Below are 13,302 nucleotides of genomic sequence, written 5' to 3'. Positions count from 1 at the left end.
AAAAGACAAAATGCAGTACGAGAAACTCACAAACCTGGTGGCATTTGGCGAAAAAACCATATCTGTCAGTGCACACCGAACAATGAACACCGTCAAGGGTGTGGTTTCAGACAGCGACCTCATGGATTTGACTGACGAAGAACTCCTGAATGGATGGAAAGAAGAGAACGTTATAAATGTACAACGCATAAAAATCAGGCGCGACAACAAAGAACTACCAACCAAACACATAGTACTTACTTTTGGCTCTAGCACACTCCCAGATGCAATAGAAACAGGCTACCTTAAACTGCGTGTAAGACCTTACATTCCAAATCCACGACGTTGCTACCAGTGTCAGAGGTTTGGCCATGCCTCTCAACGCTGCCGAGGACAACAAACTTGTGCGAAATGCGCTGCAAAAGATCACTCTGCTGATCAATGTACTGCTGAGGCCCATTGCGCAAACTGCGATGGCAGCCACCCTGCATATTCCAGATCTTGCGCAGCCTGGAAGAAAGAAAAAGAGATAATTACGATCAAAGTCAAAGAGAATATCACTTTCCGGGAAGCACGACAGCGTCTTTCGCCTTCATTTTCCATGAAAACTTCTTTTGCCGAAGTGGTGCAACAGGGGGCAGCATCACGACGGACCCCGGCGGTCGCCCAAGGTACGCGCAGCGTACTGAAGCGACTGCCACCCGCCCCCATGGTGGGAGCAGCTAAGGCTGCCCTGCCCTTCTCGAAATCGGCCACACCAGAGGCCTCCACTAGCGCTGGCAGCAGCCATCGCAGCTCAGAGGCTAAGGAGGACCCATCGGCCTCCGGGCTGGTGAGGCCACAGCCTTCGTCCCTCGAGGCGAAGGCTACACGACGTACACATCGCTCGTTAGAGCGAGTGTCCAGCGCTTCGGAAGAGGCTATGGACATTACTCCAAGCAAGGTGGTGCAGTCAGCACCTAAAGAGCGGCCAAATTCTTTAGACCGCTCTAGAAAAGACAGAACCAAAATTACAGGGCCGCAAACGGCTCTGTAGGCTAAAACACGTTCTTCTTCGTACACACAGCACCAACTTACCTTCACTATGGACACGCAAATTATGCAGTGGAACGTCAGAGGCCTTCTTAGGAACCTCGACGATGTCCAAGAACTCCTTTACCAACACAATCCAAAAGTGCTGTGTGTACAGGAAACACACCTAAAATCAAAACATACAAACTTTCTCCGACAGTATGTTACGTTTCGTAAAGATCGCGATGATGCTCTCGCATCATCAGGCGGTGTTGCCATCATAATACACAAAAGCATAGCATGCCAACGTTTGCAGCTACAAACGCCCCTTGAAGCAGTGGCAGTTCGACTTGTTCTAAACAAACTTATCACCATTTGCTCGCTTTACATACCCCCACATTACCACTTACACAAACATGAATTTCAGTCCTTTATAGACGAATTGCCAGAACCTTATCTTGTTCTTGGCGATTTCAATGCGCACAGCAGTCTGTGGGGCGACTCTCGTATCGATGCGCGAGGTCGTCTTGTTGAAGAATTTCTTTTCTCGTCTGGTGCGTGCCTCCTGAATAAGAAGGAACCTACATTTTACTGTATTGCAAACAGAACCTTTTCTTCTATTGACCTTAGCATAGCTTCCCCGTGTCTATTTCCTGAACTTGAATGGGAAGTTACCAAAAATCCTTACGGGAGCGATCACTTCCCCATACTACTGAGGACAACCACAGAAAATAAGTCTCCACCACAAGCCCCTCGATGGAAGGTTGATACAGCAGATTGGGAGAAATTTCGAACTCTTACTAGCAATATCTCCTGGGCTGACATGTCTTCGTTAGGAATTGATGCTGCTGTAGAGTATTTCACTGCCTTCATAATTGATGCCGCTTCTAAATGCATATCCGAAATAAGTGGTGTGGCATGCAAACGCCGTGTCCCATGGTGGAACGACGAATGCAGAAACGCTCGTAGGAAACAGAACAAAGCGTGGGGGTTGCTACGTGATTCACCTACTGCGGAGAATCTTATCAACTTTAAGAAGATGAAGTCACAAGGAAGGAGAACGCGCCGACAGGCCAGAAGAGAGAGTTGGCAGAAGTTTTTATCAGGTATACACTCGTATACAGATGAGGCCAAAGTATGGAACAGGGTTAACAAGGTGAGAGGACGACAAACATATTCACTCCCTTTGGTAAATACACAGGGCGACAGCTTGGAAGACCAAGCAAACCACCTGGGTGCACATTTTGAACATGTGTCGAGTTCATCGCACTATTCTCCAGAATTCACAAAATACAAAGCAGCAATAGAAAAACAAAAACTAGACCGAAAGAGCACCGGGAACGAGCCATATAACTTACCTTTCTCTTTGGCAGAGCTTCATGCATCACTCGCCTGTTGTAACCAATCTGCCCCAGGCTCTGACCGCATATTATATGAAATGTTGAAGAACCTACCCTCTGAAACGAAGAAAACCCTTGTCTGTCTGTATAACTCTATATGGACCTCCGGCGAGATCCCCTCTGCCTGGAAAGAGGCCATAGTGATCCCTATCCTGAAGCAGGGGAAGGATCCATCCTCTGTATCGAGTTATCGGCCCATAGCGCTAACAAGCTCTCTCTGCAAAGTCTTCGAAAAAATGATAAACCGTCGCCTATTACATTTCCTAGAATCAAACAGACTGCTTGATCCATACCAGTGTGGTTTTCGCGAGCGTCGATCCACCACTGACCACTTGATACGTATTGAGGCGCAGATACGCGAAGCTTTTGTTTACAAACAGTTCTTCTTGTCTGTATTTTTAGACATAGAAAAGGCCTACGACACCACATGGCGGTTTGGCATACTGAGAGACCTCTCCCACTTTGGTATACGTGGTAATATGTTAAATTTGATTGAGAGTTATCTGCTGAATCGCACATTCCGTGTTCGAGTTGGCAATGTTTTATCACGACCTTTTGTGCAGGAAACTGGTGTACCCCAAGGAGGCGTGCTCAGTTGCACACTCTTTATCGTTAAAATGAACACGCTTCGTGCTTCTTTACCACCAGCTATATTTTATTCCATCTACGTGGACGACGTACAGATAGGCTTCAAGTCCTGTAACCTCACAGTGTGCGAGAGGCAGGTACAGCAGGGGCTCAACAAAGTGTCTAAGTGGGCAGAGGAAAACGGGTTCAAAGTAAACCCCCACAAAAGTTCTTGTGTTCTTTTCACCAGGAAGAAAGGTCTTGTTGCAGATCCAACTATCGAAATGTATGGACAACAAATACCTATGAACAAAGAACACAAATTTTTAGGCATCATACTTGACTCTAAGCTTACTTTCATTAACCACATAAAACATCTAAAGGCGAAATGCCTAAAAACAATGAACTTACTGAAAATTTTATCTCACACATCCTGGGGCACCGACAGGAAGTGTTTAATGAACCTTCACAAGAGCCTCATTCGGTCACGATTGGACTATGGTGCCGTAGTATATCACTCTGCCGCCCCGAGCGCACTAAAATGCTAGACCCTGTCCACCATCTAGGTATCCGCCTGGCCACTGGCGCATTCAGAACAAGCCCCGTCGAAAGTTATATGCAGAATCCAATGAGTGGTCACTCCATTTACAGAGAACATACATCAGCTTCACCTATTTTCTCAAAGTACACTCCGATCGTGAACATCCTTGTTCTACAACCCTTAATGATTTGAAGTGTGCAACGCTTTTCTATAATCGACCCTCTATGAGGCGGCCTTTCTCATTGCGTGTAAGAGAACTTAGCGAAGAAATGGATATCCCACTTCTAGAACATCGCCTAATGCCTCCAGCTAAGCTTTCACCGCCCTGGGAGTGGCAGGTGATAGAATGTGATCTATCCTTTGTAGAGGTCACAAAGCACGCTCCCGAGCTCGAAATTGCAATGCATTTCCGCGAACTTCAATCGAAGTACTCGTGCTCGGAATTCTATACCGACGCATCCAAGTCCCATGCTGGCGTATCTTACGCCGCTGTTGGCCCCTCCTTTTCTAAATCTGACGTATTGAACCCCCTAACAAGCATCTTCACCGCAGAAGCCTACGCAGTACTGTCTGCGGTGAAATATATAGAGAAATTGAAATTACAAAAGGCAATAATATTCACAGACTCGTTGAGTCTTGTAAAAGCGCTAACATCTTTACAAAAGCATAAAAATCCTGTTTTTATTGAGCTCTACTCACTCTTGTGTAACATTTACCAATCTCATAGACGTGTAATAATATGCTGGGTGCCTGGCCACAGAGGCATTGAGGGCAATGTGCTAGCAGACCAGTTGGCCACATCAACTACATCGCAAGCTAATAATCCTGCCGCTGCTATTCCCTCCACAGATCTGAAGCCTTTTTTGCGAAGGAAATTGCGAGGTCACTGGCAGCGCCTGTGGGACGCTGAAACAAATAACAAGCTCCACTTGATTAAGCCACAGTTAGGGTTCTGGCCCTGTACAACTAAAACAAGACGAACTGATGTCCTATTCTGTCGTCTCAGAATAGGACACACATATGGTACTCACAATTTTCTATTGAATGGAAATGATCCTCCAACATGCGGTAGATGTGGCAACAGGCTCACCGTCCTCCACGTCCTCCTGGAGTGTCGGGAAGCCGAAAGAGAAAGAAAGAAACATTTTCCTCTCGCATATCGTTATTGTGTCCTCTGCATCCCGCTATGTTTCTTGGCAAAGAACCACTTTTTAACACCAACGCAGTCCTTGCATTCTGAAGGATGTTGTGCTACATGTTATTAGCCCAATAAGTTCATAGCGCATCCTCTCTCCAGAGGGTGTTGCCGTGATAGTTTTTATAGCATATGCCTCAGGCCCTTGTGTTTCAAGGGCTCTGTTTAGGCACTTGTGCTTCTGGTCAATTCTTGTATCTTAATATTTTGTAAGTCTTATCATTCTTTCGCAATGCATTGTTCATGTCCATAGTACACATAATCAGTCATTGCCATAATTTTATACTTATAGATTTTACGCACTTACAGCGACTGATTTTAGGCCTCTTTACAGCCATGCCACATCTAATGATCATATAATTCCCTATTCATCTACCACTAACAAGCCATTACCATCGTCTTGGCGCGAACTAATACTGTCATGGCGCTCTTTGGCCATACCTGGCCTTGCGCCACTAAACTCCAACAATCAATCACTGTATCGACCAAGATTATTCGGTCATTCAATAGAAGGGAAAATGCTTGACACAAAGCTGAGGCCGCAACTAAAAAAATGGAAGACATACAATCGTGAGACAGAAAACTCAACAATAATAAATGTCGTTCTGCAACATCCTTTCAATAATAGTGCGTTGCTTTATGTGGCTACCGAATTACTTGCTGGCTTTATTTAGCAATGGCGTCGACGCCCGGTAGGTGCGTTTTCCCCGTGCATCATTAGAGGAACTGATCTTACCTCTCGTAAGAGTCACTGTATCGACCAAGATTATTCGGCCATTCAAATAGAACGGAAATGCTTGACACAAAGCTGAGGCCGCAACTAAAAAATGGAAGACATACAATCGTGAGACAGAAAACTCAACTATAATAAATATCGTTCTGCAACATCCTTTCAAATAATGGTGCGTTGCTTTATGTGCTACCGAATTACTTGCTGGCTTTATTTAGCAATGACGTCAACGCCCGGTAGGTGCGTTTTCCACGTGCATCATTAGAGGAACTGATCTTACCTCTCGTAAGAGTCACTGTATCGACCAAGATTATTCGGCCATTCAAATAGAACGGAAAATGCTTGACACAAAGCTGAGGCCGCAACTAAAAAAAGGAAGACATACAATCGTGAGACAGAAAACTCAACAATAATAAATATCGTTCTGCAACATCCTTTCAAAAATTAGTGCGTTGCTTTATGTGGCTACCGAATCACTTGCTGGCTTTATTATGCAATGACGTCAACGCCCGGTAGGTGCGTTTTCCCCGTCCATCGTTTAGAGGAACTGATCTTAGCTCTCGTAAGAGTCACTGTATCGACCAAGATCATTCGGCCATTTAAATAGACGGGAAAATGCTTGACACAAAGCTGAGGCCGCAACTAAAAAAATGGAACACATCAAGTTTTGCACAGAAACCCATGAATATTAAATATCGTTTCTGCAACATCCTTTCAAATAAATGTGCGTTGCTTTATGTGGCTGTCGGATCACTTGTTGGCTTTATTATAGCAATGGCGTCGACGCCGGTAGGTGCGTTTTCCCCGTGCATCATTAGAGGAACTGATTCTGGGACCTCTCGTAAGAGTCAGTGTATCGACAAAGATCATTCGGCCATTTAAATAGAAGAAAACGTGCTTGACACAAAGCTAACGCGACAACTAAAAAAATGGAACACATACAATCGTGACACAGAAAACACGAAAACAATAAATATGGTTCTGCAACATCCTTTCAAATAAATGTTCGTTGCTTTATGTGGCTATCGGATCACTTGCTGGCTTTACTTAGCAATGACGTCAACGCCCGGTAGGTGCGTTTTTCCGTGCATCGTTAGAGGAACTGATCTTACCTCTCGTAAGAGTCACTGTATCGACCAAGATTATTCGGCCATATAAATAGTCGGGAAAATGATTGACACAAAGCTGAGGCCGCAACAAAAAAATGGAACACATACAATCGTGAGACAGAAAACTCAAAAATAATAAATGTCGTTCTGCAACATCCTTTCAAATAATAGTGCGTTGATTTGTGGCTACCGAATCAGTTGCTGGCTTTATTTAGCAATGACATCAACGCCCGTAGGTGCGTTTCCCGTGCATCGTTATAGAACTGATCTTACCTCTCGTAAGAGTCACTGTATCGACAAAGATCATTCGGCCATATTAAATAGCAGAAAATGCTTTGGACACAAAGCTAACGCGACAACTAAAAAAATGGAACACATACAATCGTGACACAGAAAACACAAAAACAATAATATGGTTCTGCAACATCCTTTCAAATAATAGTTCGTTGCTTTATGTGGCTACCGATCACTTGCTGGCTTTATTAGCAATGACGTCAACGCCCGGTAGGTGCGTTTTCCCCGTCATCGTTAGAGGAACCTGATCTTACCTCTCGTAAGAGTCACTGTATCGACAAAGATCATTCGGCCATTTAAATAGAAGAAACATGCTTGACACAAAGCTAACGCGACAACTAAAAAATGGAACAGCATACATCGGGAGACAGAAAACTCAAAATACATAAATTCGTTCTGCAACATCCTTTCAAATAAATAGTGCGTTGCTTTATGTGGCTACCGATCACTTGCTGGCTTTAGTTAGCAATGACGTCAACGCCCGGTAGGTGCGTTTTCCCGTGCATCGTAGAGGACTGATCTTACCTCTCGTAAGAGTCACTGTATCGACCAAGATTATTCGGCCTTTAAATAGACGGGAAATGCTTGACACAAAGCTGAGGCCGCAACTAAAAAAATGGAACCATACAATCGTGAGACAGAAAACTCAACAATAATAAATGTCGTTCTGCAACATCCTTTCAAATAATAGGTGCGTTGCTTTATGTGGTACCGAATCACTTGCTGGCTTTATTTAGCATGGCGTCGACGCCCGGTAGGTGCGTTTCCCCGTGCATCGTTAGGAGGGAACGTGATCTTACCTCTCGTAAGAGTCACTGTACGACCAGATGATTCGGCCATTTAAATAGAACGGAAAATGCTTGACACAAGAAGCTGAGGCCGCAACTAAAAAAAATGGAAGACATACAATTGTGAGACAGAAAACTCAAAATGATAATAAAGACGTTCTGCAACATCCTTTCAAACAAAATGTGGCGTTTGCTTTGATGTGGACTAGCCGATCACTTGTCTGGCCTTATTATAGCAATGAGCTGCAGACGCCCGGTAAGGTGCGTTTTCCCCTGCATCAGTTAGAGGAACTGATCTTACCTCTCGGAAAGGTCAGTTGTATCGACAAAGAATTATTCGGCCATATTAAAGAGAAGAAAACGTGCTTAGACACAAAGCTAAGACGCGACAACTAAAAAAAATGGAACACTACAATTCGTGAACAACAGAAAACGCAAAAATAATAAATATGTTCTGCAACATCTCTTTCAAATAAATGTGCGTTGCTTATGTGGCGTACCGAATCACTTGTGGCTTTATTTAGCAATGACGTCAACGCCCGGTAGGGTGCGTTTCCCCCGTGCATCGTTAGAGGAACTGATCTTACCTCTCGTAAGAGTCACTGTATACGACCAAGATTATTCGGCCATATAAATAGTCGGAAAATGATTGACACAAAGCTGAGGCCGACAACTAAAAAATGGAACACATAAAGTTTTGCAACAGAAACCATGAATATTAAATATCGTTCTGCAACATCCTTTCAAATAATGTGCGTTGCTTTATGTGGCTGTCGAATCACTTGCTGGCTTTATTAGCAATGACGTCAACGCCCGGTAGGTGCGTTTTCCCCGTGCATCGTTAGAGGAACTGATCTTACCTCTCGTAAGAGTCACTGTATCGACAAAGATCATTCGGCCATTTAAATAGAAGAAAACGTGCTTGACACAAAGCTAACGCGACAACTAAAAAAAATGGAACACATACAATCGTGACACAGAAAACACAAAAACAATAAATATGGTTCTGCAACATCCTTTCAAATAAATGTTCGTTGCTTTATGTGGCTATCGGAATCACTTGCTGGCTTTACTTAGCATGACGTCAACGCCCGGTAGGTGCGTTTTCCCCCGTGCATCGTTAGAGGAACTGATCTTACCTCTCGTAAGAGTCACTGTATCGACCAAGATTATTCGGCCATATAAATAGACGGGAAAATGATTGACACAAAGCTGAGGCCAGCAACTAAAAAATGGAACACATACAATCGTGAGACAGAAAACACAAAAACAATAATATCGTTCTGCAACATCCTTTCAAATAAATGTTCGTTGATTTATGTGGCTACCGAATCACTTGCTGGCTTTATTTAGCAATGACGTCAACGCCCGGTAGGTGCGTTTTCCCCGTGCATCGTTAGAGGAACTGATCTTACCTCTCGTAAGAGTCACTGTATCGACCAAGATTATTCGGCCATTTAAATAGACGGGAAAATGCTTGACACAAAGCTGACGCCACAACTGAAAATGGAACACATAAAATCGTGAGACAGAAAACACAAAAACAATAAATATCGTTCTGCAACATCCTTTCAAATAAATTGTGCGTTGCTTTATGTGGCTACCGAATCACTTGCTGGCTTTATTTAGGCAATGACGTCAACGCCCGGTAGGTGCGTTTTCCCCGTGCATCGTTAGAGGAACTGATCTTAGCCTCTCGTAAGACTCACTGTATCGACCAAGATCATTCGGCCATTTAAATAGACGGGAAAATGCTTGACACAAAGCTGAGGCCGCAACTAAAAAATGGAACACATACAATCGTGAGACAGAAAGCTCAAAAATAATAAATATCGTTCTGCAACTCCTTTCAAATAAATGTGCGTTGCTTTATGTGCTGATCGAATCACTTGCTGGCTTTATTATAGCAATGGCGTCGACGCCCGGTAGGTGCGTTTTCCCCGTGCCATCGTTAGAGGAACTGATCTTACCTCTCGTAAGAGTCACTGTATCGACCAAGATCATTCGGCCATTTAAATAGACGGGAAAATGCTTGACACAAAGCTGAGGCCGCAACTAAAAAAATGGAGACATACAATCGTGAGACAGAAAACTCAAAAATAATAAATATCGTTCTGCAACATCCTTTCAAATAATAGTGCGTTGCTTTATGGTGGCTACCGATCACTTGCTGGCTTTATTTAGCAATGACGTCAACGCCCGGTAGGTGCGTTTTCCCGTGCATCGTTTAGAGGAACTGATCTTACCTCTCGTAAGAGTCACTGTATCGACAAAGATCATTCGCCACTTTAAATAGAAGGGAAAATGCTTGACACAAAGCTCAGGCCGCAACTAAAAAAATGGAACGCATAAAGTTTGCAACAGAAAACCATGAAATATTAAATATCGTTCTGCAACATCCTTTCAAATAAATGTGCGTTGCTTTATGTGGCTAGCGAATCACTTGTTGGCTTTATTTAGCAATGACGTCAACGCCCGGTAGGTGCGTTTTCCCCGTGCATCGTTAGAGGAACTGATCTACCTCTCGTAAGAGTCACTGTATCGACCAAGATTATTCGGCCATATAAATAGTCGGGAAAATGATTGACACAAAGCTGAGGCCGCAACAAAAAAATGGAACACATACAATCGTGAGACAGAAAACTCAAAAATAATAATGTCGTTCTGCAACATCCTTTCAAATAATAGTGCGTTGCTTTATGTGGCTACCGAATCACTTGCTGGCTTTATTTAGCAATGACGTCAACGCCCGGTAGGTGCGTTTTCCCCGTGCATCGTTAGAGGAACTGATCTTAGCCTCTCGTAAGAGTCACTGTATCGACAAAGAGCATTCGGCCATTTAAATAGACGGAAAATGCTTGACACAAAGCTGAGGCCGCAACTAAAAAAATGGAACACATACAATCGTGACACAGAAACTCAAAAATAATAAATATCGGTTCTGCAACATCCTTTCAAATAATATGTGCGTTGCTTTATGTGGCTATCCGAATCACTTGCTGGCTTTATTTAGCACTGACGTCAACGCCCGGTAGGTGCGTTTTCCCGTCATCGTTAGAGGAACTGATCTTACTCTCGTAAGAGTCACTGTATCGACCAAGATTCATTCGGCCCATTTAAATAGACGGGAAAATGCTTGACACAAAGCTGAATGGCCGCAACTAAAAAATGGACACACATACAATCTGACACAGAAAACACAAAAAAATAACTAATGGTTCTGCAAACATCCTTTCAAATCAAATGTTCGTTCTTTATGTGCTATCGATCACTTGTGGCCTTTATTTAGCAATGACGTCAACGCCCGGTAGGTGCGTTTTCCCTTCCCGTGCATCGTTAGAGGAACTGATCTTACCTCTCGTAAGAGTCACTGTATCGACCACGATTATTCGGTCATTCTAAATAGAAGGGAAAATGCTTGACACAAAGCTGAGGCCGCAACTAAAAAATGGAAGACATACAATCGTGAGACAGAAAACTCAACAATATAAATATCGTTCTGCAACTCCTTTCAATAATAGTGCGTTGCTTTATGTGGCTACCGAATCACTTGCTGGCTTTATTATAGCAATGACGTCGAACGCCCGGTAGGTGCGTTTTCCCCGTGCATCATTAGAGGAACTGATCTTACCTCTCGTAAGAGTCACTGTATCGACCAAGATTATTCGGCCATTAAATAGACGGAAAATGCTTGACACAAAGCCTGAGGCCAGCACTAAAACCAAATGGAAGACATACACTTCGTGGACAGAAAACTCAACAATAATAAATACGTTCTGCAACATCCTTTCAAATAATAGTGCGATTGCTTTATGTGGCTACCGAATTACTTGCTGGCTTTATTTGCAATGACGTCAACGCCCGGTAGGTGCGTTTCCCACGTGCATCATTAGAGGAACTGATCTTACCTCTCGTAAGAGTCACTGTATCGACCAAGATTATTCGGCCATTAACATAGACGGGAAAATGCTTGACACAAAGCTGAGGCCGCAACTAAAAAAATGGAACACATAAATCGTGAGACAGAAAACTCAAAAATAATAATATCGTTCTGCAACATCCTTCAAAAATAGTGCGTTGCTTTATGTGGCTACCGAATCACTTGCTGGCTTTATTTAGCAATGACGTCAACGCCCGGTAGGGTGCGTTTTCCCCGGCCATCGTTAGAGGAACTGATCTTACCTCTCGTAAGAGTCACTGTATCGACCAAGATCATTCGCCATTTAAATAGACGGGAAAATGCTTGACACAAAGCTGAGGCCGCAACTAAAAAAATGGAACACATAAATTTTGCAACAGAAACCCATGAATATTAAATATCGTTCTGCAACATCCTTTCAAATAATGTGCGTTGCTTTATGTGGCTGTCGAATCACTTGTTGGCTTTATTATAGCAATGGCGTCGACGCCCGGTAGGTGCGTTTTCCCGTGCATCATTAGAGGAACTGATCTTACCTCTCGTAAGAGTCAGTGTATCGACAAGATCATTCGGCCATTTAAATAGAAGAAACGTGCTTGACACAAAGCTAAGCGACAACTAAAAAAATGGAACACATACAATCGTGACACAGAAAACACAAAATAATAAATATGGTTCTGCAACATCCTTTCAAATAAATGTTCGTTGCTTTATGTGGCTACCGAATCACTTGCTGGCTTTATTTAGCAATGACGTCAACGCCCGGTAGGTGCGTTTTTCCCCTGCATCGTTAGAGGAACTGATCTTACCTCTCGTAAGGAGTCACTGTATCGACCAAGAGTATTCGGCCATTGTAAATAGACGGAAATGATTGACACAAAGCTGACGCCACAACTGAAAATGGAACACATAAAATCGTGAGACAGAAAACACAAAAAATAAGTATCGTTCTGCAACATCCTTTCAAATAAATGTGCGTTGCTTTATGTGGCTGTCGAATCACTTGTTGGCTTTATTTAGCAATGACGTCAACGCCCGGTAGGTGCGTTTTCCCCGTGCATCGTTAGAGGAACTGATCTTACCTCTCGTAAGAGTCACTGTATCGACCAAGATTATACGGCCATTTAAATAGACGGGAAAATGCTTGACACAAAGCTGACGCCACAACTGAAAATGGAACACATAAAATCGTGAGACAGAAAACACAAAAACAATAAATATCGTTCTGCACATCCTTTCAAATAAAGTGCGTTGCTTTATGTGGGCTGTCGAATCACTTGTTGGTTTATTTAGGAATGACGTCAACGCACGGTAGGTGCGTTTTCCCCGTGCATCGTTAGAGGAACTGATCTTACCTATCGTAAGAGTCACTGTATCGACCAAGATTATTCGGCCATATAAAATAGTCGCGAAAATGATTGACACAAAGCTAACGCGACAACTAAAAAATGGAAACCTACAATCGTGAGACAGAAAACTCAAATTAATAAATATCGTTCTGCAACATCCTTTCAAATTAGTGCGTTGCTTTATGTGGCTACCGATCACTTGCTGGCTTTATTTAGCAATGACGTCAACGCCCGGTAGGTGCGTTTTTCACGTGCATCGTTTAGAGGAACTGATCTTACCCCTCGTAAGATCACTGTATCGACAAAGATCATTCGGCCATTTAAATAGAAGAAAACTGCTTGACCCAAAGCTCGCGACAACTAAAAATGGAACACATACAATCGTGACACAGAAACACAAAAACAATAAATATGGTTGCC

The sequence above is a fragment of the Dermacentor silvarum genome, chromosome 1 (genome assembly GCF_013339745.2).
Source record: "Dermacentor silvarum isolate Dsil-2018 chromosome 1, BIME_Dsil_1.4, whole genome shotgun sequence".
In the NCBI taxonomy this organism is placed as follows: domain Eukaryota; kingdom Metazoa; phylum Arthropoda; class Arachnida; order Ixodida; family Ixodidae; genus Dermacentor; species Dermacentor silvarum.
Note: the sequence above shows the minus strand (reverse complement) of the source record.